Raw genomic sequence first — 7851 nt, 5'->3', positions numbered from 1 at the left:
TAGGCTGATACAAGATAATACTTTAGAATTGTGGCTTTGTTCAATATATTCAAAGATTTAAATTATTTCTGATCCATTAGACCCTAAATTTAAGAGTATAACTAAAATGTATTGCTAGGAGATGAAGTCATTTGCTATTAAAAGAAGATCGCATTCTTATCTGAAAAACTATAACACAGTTTTACCACGGATTCTGAGAAAAAATAGAAAATAAGCTGTAACAATGAAATTGCTGACAAATCGCAACATATTAAATTTTGCTCTTAAGACTTACTCTTAAATTGACATACAAAATGTTTTGCATAAAGAAACCTTTTATCATCTTCACTGTGTCTGCTGAATTCTTTTATGATAACTTACATGCTGCATGAATTGTTTTGATTATTAAAAAGTAGTTGGTGGTAGAAAATCTAATTTATTTCCTCACAATAAATAACAAAGCTTAGAGCAGTAGGAGATGGAATTGCTGTGTGTTACACTTAAAGTTACTTCTTTGCTGACACTAGTTAATTAAACCTATTCTCATTTCATAGGTATCTGCACATGAAGTCTAACATTTACATTTTATTGCTTCCATTTTCATGCAAAAACCTTATGTTAACTAACAAACAAAATGCCTTGTTCTTTGATAATGACAGTCACACAGGGCTGCATCTTGAATGTTGCTGAGGTCTGTTAGCTGAATAGAAGTTATGATACTATAAACTTTTCTTAGTCATAGTGAACAAATAAGTGTGTTGTCTCAGGTGACCGAAATTGTGAAATCCACGTCCCAACTTCTGCAGCATTTAGTTTCTTTGTCCTGTAATTACAGCCATTACAGGATGGCTGTAATGGCAGAGAGTCTGGGTTTGCAGAGCATAGAGAACAATCTGAATGCTTACGGTATGTGTGGATATGTGTGTATAGCACACCTTCTTCCTGAGATCAGATGGAGTACATCACAACAGCTAATTTCCCCTGGCAGCATTTATGTATTAAGGACTAATATTGCAAAACTGTACCATACGGATTTTTCACTTAATAGCAGCACACGAGCAATAAATGTTAAGCATAGATCCTGTGTTCGCATAATACAGTGATTATAATCTCAAAATCCAAATTCAGACATGTAATTGTATATGGGGCAGTTTTTAAGAATATAAGAAAGCATTAATTGTTGCAGGTTTTGCTATTTTCCAATGTCCTTGCCCCTACTTCACTAAGCAGCTGGCTCTAAAAAACAATAAAGATATTTATTTAATAAATGAAGAATACCTCTCAGTTTAATCCATCAGTATGTGAAGTAGGAGTTCCACAACAATAAAAAATTTAAAAGGCTGTTCTATACATGATATTATATATGAACGTTAGAACTTTGGCTTGCATATTTTCTTTGACAGTTCTCTACTGATAAAAGATATCTGTGCTTATATTCATCACAACAACAATTCTGCCCACCCCCCATGTTTGTGCCACAATTTTTTTTCCCTTAGCAGTTTTTTACTGTCTTGAGTGAAACGTGCTTTTGCTGGGAACCCAAGGCTACCATTCTAAAATCTTGACAGTTACGGCACTAGTTCCAAGGGTTTTGTCGTAGAATCATAGAATCAGTAAGGTTGGAAGGGACCTCCGGAGATCATCTAGTCCAACCTCCCTGCTCAGCAGGGTCACCTAGAGCATGTTAGACAGGGTTGCATCCAGGTGGGCCTTGAAGATCTCCAGGGAAGGAAACTCCACAACCTCTGGGGAACCTGTTCCAGTGCTCCATCACTCTCACAGGGAAGAAATTCCCCCTCACGTTCAGGCAGAACTTCCTGTGCTTCAATTTCTGCCCATTGCCTCTTGTCCTGTCACACAGGACAACTGAAAAGAGTTTGTCCCTATCCCCTGGACACCCTCCCTTCAGATACTTGTACACATTGATAAGATCCCCCCCTCAGTCTTCTCTTCCCCAGGCTGAAGAGGCCCAGCTCTCGCAGCCGTTCCTCATAGGGCAGATGCTCCAGCCCTCTGATCATCCTCATTGCCCTACGCTCGACTCCCTTCAGGAGCTCTATGTCTCTCTTGTAGTGGGGAGCCCAGAACTGGACACAGTACTCGAGATGAGGCCTCCCCTGGGCTGAGTAGAGCGGCAAGATCCCCTCCCTCCACCTGCTGGCAACACTCTTCCTAATGCACCCCAGGAGACCATTGGCCTTCTTGGCCACAAGGGCACATTGCTGGCTCATGGTCAACCTGTCATCCACCAGCACTGCCAGGTCCTTCTCTGCAGAGCTGCTCTCCAGCAGGTCAGCCCCCAGCTTGTACTGGTACCTAGGGTTATTTTTCCCTAGGTGCAAGACTCTGCACGTTCCCTTGTTGAACCTCAGGAGGTTCCTCTCCACCCAACTCTCCAGCCTGCCCAGGCCTCTCTGAATGGCAGCACAGCCCTCAGGTGTATCAGCCACTCCTCCCAGCTTGGTATCATCAGCAAACTTGCTGAGGAGGCACTCTGTTCCCTCATCCAGGTCATTGATGAAGAAGTTGAACAGGATGGGACCCAGTCGTGAGCCCTGGGGGACACCACTAGCCAGTTTATTCCCAATATTTGTTTCACCAAAAAGCCTTGGGCACTTTGAAGCTTGCTTGTGTACCAGAGTTACTGTAAAAAGTACTTTAAAATTCTATCAAACTGAGATTTCTGTATAAGCTATAGTCTTTTTATAATGCTTCTTTTGAAGGTTACACAATTCTTAAACACATCATTTTTCTTTAATACAGTAGACGTAGTTTGCAGGCTGATTAAAAGTACTACAGTTTCAAAAATAAGGCCAATATCTGTTTTATTTGGTAATCACATAGCTGAATTCAATACATGAAAGTGTTTTCCCACTTCAAAATAATAATGGGAATATCAATAGTAAATTAGATACTGCTGTTTGCTTTGTGATATTACCAGCATAGAATAATAATGAAGAAAACTAAACAGGAAAATGCAATTAAATTTTGTTTTTCTAAAACATTTTTCTCAACATTCTGTAAGTATTTAACATTTGCAAGGGTGGTGGTATTTACTGGAATTAAAATAGGTGGGAAAAAGAAATGGAGTTTGAACATCAGAACTAAGGAGGCATCTTTTTGTATGAATTTGTATCTCGATTGATGGACTGTAGCAGGAAAAAAAATGCAGGTGAGATGAGATGAGGCATTTCCAGACTGTGAGATCTGTAAAGGTTTTTGTTCCTCTGGATTCTCTGGTGTGTAGTAAACAGTACAAGCACAGGGCATTTGTAGATGATCTTTCCTTGACCCAGCCACGAGGTTTCACAAAGAAACATAGAAACATAATTGTCTTTAAGATCTCTACCCCTCTGCTAGGTTCAATTTAGCCAACAGTTTTAAGAAATTATTATCTTGGTCCAGACATACTGACACAAATGTGCTATTTAGTATTCAATAATCTTATTTCCATGGTAAGTCAAGCAAGAAAGAAACATAAAGTCTTATGGTATAAGTATGTATCACTAACTGTTAGTTGGTGAATGGATGAAACATTCATTTGAACTAATTATTCCATAATAATCCATCCACTTGCAAAAGTTAATTCACTCAAAAACTATGCTTTGCCTTTCAGGCACTGCATATATCCGAAAGGAAAGCCAAAGATAGGAAGAAGTGTACAGCACTTGGTTCACAAAGTGAGACTTAGCATATAAGTGATGTAATGTTTACATAAAAAGTATAATGCACTGAAACATGTTATGGGAGAATACCTCACATCAAAGATCATGAAAAACTCCACTGCATCTCTGTGAGTTTGCAATGACCCACTGGTGCCTGCAGCTGGTAGGGGCAGGGACATGTGTCTTTATCTTGTGTGCACAGCTAGCTCTTGGGTGAGTTAACAGCTGAATGAAGATGCCCATCCAATATACAGTGTCAGCTGTAAAAAATGAGCAGGCTGTTAGTCTGTAATAACTTTGTGTAAATCAAGCTAAGTGTACAACTTGAAGAGGAAATTCAGTTGCTCTTCCCTCCTTAAAAAAGGCATAGGTGTAGTAGCAATAGAAAAGGGCTACATAGAGACTAAGTTGTATAAAAATATGTGAGATATACCTAAACTCCCATGAGTGCTTTAAAAAATCTCAAATATTTTCTTCTGTGTTTTTAATGTTGTAGGTAATGTAGTGATAATGTCACAACTTCTTGAGCATGGTATTGAGGCAACAGCTAATGTAAATCACCGCTGAGGCAGTGAAACAGAGCACAAATGATTTATTTTATGTTCTCAACTACTGTTATGTGGTTTACCAGTGGTCCTAATAATAATTCCAGGACATCTGTAGAACAAATATATATGGAGGCTAGTTAAGCTCAAGCTCTCTGAGAGCATCTTTTTCTTTAAGTGATGGTCCACCGTATAAGAAGGTGGACCCTAGATCATAGAATCATAGAATCGGTGAGGTTGGAAGGGACCTCTGGAGATCATCTAGTCCAACCTCCCCGCTCAGCATCGTCACCTAGATGATACACTGGTTTTGGTTTGTTATTCATTTTTATTTTTTTTTAAGGAAGCAATAGTTTATTCTGAATTTTAGATAACGGAACTCGAGCGTAGTTGTAATATATTTAATAAGGTGATTAATGTTTAAGAGTGTTCTGAATATAATCAGCACAATATATGCATTAGCAGATGAATTAACTCAGTGTTTTGTGAACCATGGTTAAACTGATGATACAGTCAGTTGAGTGTCGGTTTGCAATTCACTAGTCTCATCCTCCACAGTGCTTTCCTCACTTCCTACCAAGTTGTGAAGCATTTGCATTGGATTTTTTCAAAAATTGCATCACTGGACAGGTCTGCTACTGGACAGATCAGGATCTGTCTCTTAGTCAATAGGCATCTGAAGGAAAATACTTCATCTGGTCCAGTGAAATATCTCAAAACACAAATTCAGAGACAGAATGAGATATGGTCCTATTCATTGGTATTACAAGCAAGGGCAAACTTCTTACTGACTTTACATTTGTGGATTTACTAAGCACTAGGAGTTGGTAAGCCAAGACATCTTTGCCTTTTCCCTTCCAGAGTAGTAGCAATGCAGGTATACAGCAGTTGAATCTAGTTTCTGAGCAAGTTTGGATTTTGACCAGCATAACAAATTCTTTCCTGGATCAGAAGTGTTAAAAATCAGCTTTACAGGAGGGAGAGGCGAGAGCAAATACTCCCTGGCTTTGATTCCTGACATTAGAAGTGCACTTCAGTCAGCAGAAAATGAACCAGAGCTAAGTATTCTAGACTGGATTTCCCTCAAATCTAAACAAAGTTATTTGACTGCAGGTGATAAGAACTACAAAGTTTCAGTGCAATCAAAGGAGTTTCTTTTCTCTAGGGTCATTGCAAGTTTCACCAACTAGCCTAAACTCTTGTGCAAAGGTTTCAGTTTCTCACATGGACACAAAGTGGGCATATGATACTTTTATAAGTACTGGTTATTTGTTGCAGTTTCTAGAACTTCAAGCATATGTGTAATTATTCTTCTCAGTTGTAATATTCGTAAGATTCATAAGATCAGTGAGAAATCAGAGCCTATTATTCTATGTGCTATATAAACACATCAAAAGGGAAAAACAGCCCTTATCATAGGGAGTCCACAGCCTTTTACTATGTTTCATTAAAAAAGAAGGAAGAAACAAACAAAGGAAAAGAGGATAAAAGGACAAGGTTTCAGGGAAGACAAATAGAGCGTAGGTGAGGAGCAGTAATTTCAACTCATTGCTCAGCTATACTCTAGAATTGTTAAGTCTTATCAGCCCATCATCTCTTCTTTTTAACATAATGGTAAATCTCAGGATTGCTTCAATAAATGCAGGATTGAGCCTGCTGTTTGCTAAAACAGCTAAAAGCTAAATTGAAGATTGACTTGAAAGCTGATCATCAATGTACTAGGCAGAAACCTTTCTGTTGCACTGCTAGGTTTCAGTTCTTGGATAGAAACAACAGTAAACTCACTTTGAGGAACACAGCATAGCTGTTTGTGCAAAACCATTTTTCTCTTTCATCTCACAGAGAATATGATTCAAACAAACCACATTACATACATACCATTTTCATAATACTGGAAAAGTAAGTCTTTCAGAGAATCTGGCAACTAACAGCTTTTGTGGCTGATTTGTAAACTCTGCTTATGTAAAGAAAATGCAAAAATATCTTTTAAATACATTTTATGCCTTATGTTGACATCTCAGCTTTTTTGTTAGAATATAGAGTTCTCTTTTGTCTGTGATGAGCACGTGTAGCAATCCATATTATTAAGTACAACTTGTACTTCTAACAGAGTTTAAGCAAAGGAAGGCAGATACACAAATTTAGGCAGGAATAGTCTGTTGAAATTTTAATCATGTCACTTAACTCCAGTGGATGCAGACAATGCTGCAACAGCCAGTAATTCCATGTTCTGCAAGGGTGAGCTCCACAGCTGCCTTCTCATTTTTGAAGATCTACACTTCTGTCAGGATGGGACACACAAGAACGATTAAGGAAGATTCCAGGTAAAATTGTAGGAAGCAGAAGAGGCAGCAGGATGCTATATTCTCCGCCCCCCCCCCCCCAATTTACTTATTTTATTCAAGATCTCTCTACTATGAAATTTGCTAGGATGTGAAAGGTAAATAAAGTCAGTAATACATCTGTATGTAAGGAAAAAAATAAGCATGGACATACCATAAGCAAAAATGGACTATTTAGGGATTTTTTCATATGATGAGGTCTTTGGATGTCAAATGGTGAGTAATACAATACATGCACACCAAACTGGATCTTCAAAGGAAGCGTCAGAGAGCTTCAAAGGGGACAATGGTTGCATTTCGCCCTCCTGTTTCAATGATGGAAGGCCTCTGAAACCATAAGACATTCTGCTAAAGCTTGTTGCTAAGTCAGAGATCTTACCTGCTGTGTCTCACTTCAGAGCCTAGCCCTTCTGTTCAGGAATACTGAAATCTGCAAGGTCTTTCCTTTCAGCACAAATCCACATAGAGGCTTTTAGGGGAGCAATACCATTCTCCTTTCAAATCACTGATCTTTGAGGCCTTGCTGAGGAGTGATTGAAGGCCCAACAGACAAATGCATAAAGTGTACAACTTTCTGAGTTCTTTAGACCTCTGACAAAACAAAGTTCAGATAAAACAATAACTTTACAATAACCATGCATTCCTAACTCCAAATTTTTACAGTTATTAAAGTATACCATTCTTCCTTTTACGTGAAACCAAAAGCAGCAGCCAGATGACTTTTCAACAGTGGAGAGACCATTAAACTGAAAAACCCAAAGCTTCAAAATGAACAAGATATTCAGCAATGATCTTAAAACTTCCTTCTGATGACAGCTGACAGTGTTCCTCATGGTTTATGTATTTTGCAGATCCCTGAATTGAAACAGTATCAGCGGATGTCTGTTACCCAGTCTAATTCAATAGCAGTAGAACAAAGATCCAATAAACTAATAGCCTTTGAATAGCCCAGAGAATACCACGCTCACTTGCCAGGAACAGACTGAGCAGTAGCACGGAGAGGCCTTTTGGCTTTAACAACAGTATAAGGAAATTTTGAGGACAGAGGAGATGAGGAAAGCTGACACACTAAAAGCAACTAGTCTCACTCTCTATGGTCGAAGTAAAGAGGAACTTGAGGATTTCACTACTGGTTCATAAACACAGCTGAACTTTGTCTTCTCCTAGCATTTGTTATCCCCAGAGCAGCTGCTCCTGAGCTGGAGAAAAAATCATATGGATCTAGTACAGATGCAGTTATGATTACTGAGTGATCTGACAAAGCAACCCTGAACTATGCTGTGCAGATTTGATTTTTGCTAGCACTGTGTTGGGTCATGA

This window comes from Rhea pennata, chromosome 2 (genome assembly GCF_028389875.1).
Source record: "Rhea pennata isolate bPtePen1 chromosome 2, bPtePen1.pri, whole genome shotgun sequence".
Lineage (NCBI taxonomy): Eukaryota > Metazoa > Chordata > Aves > Rheiformes > Rheidae > Rhea > Rhea pennata.
Note: the sequence above shows the minus strand (reverse complement) of the source record.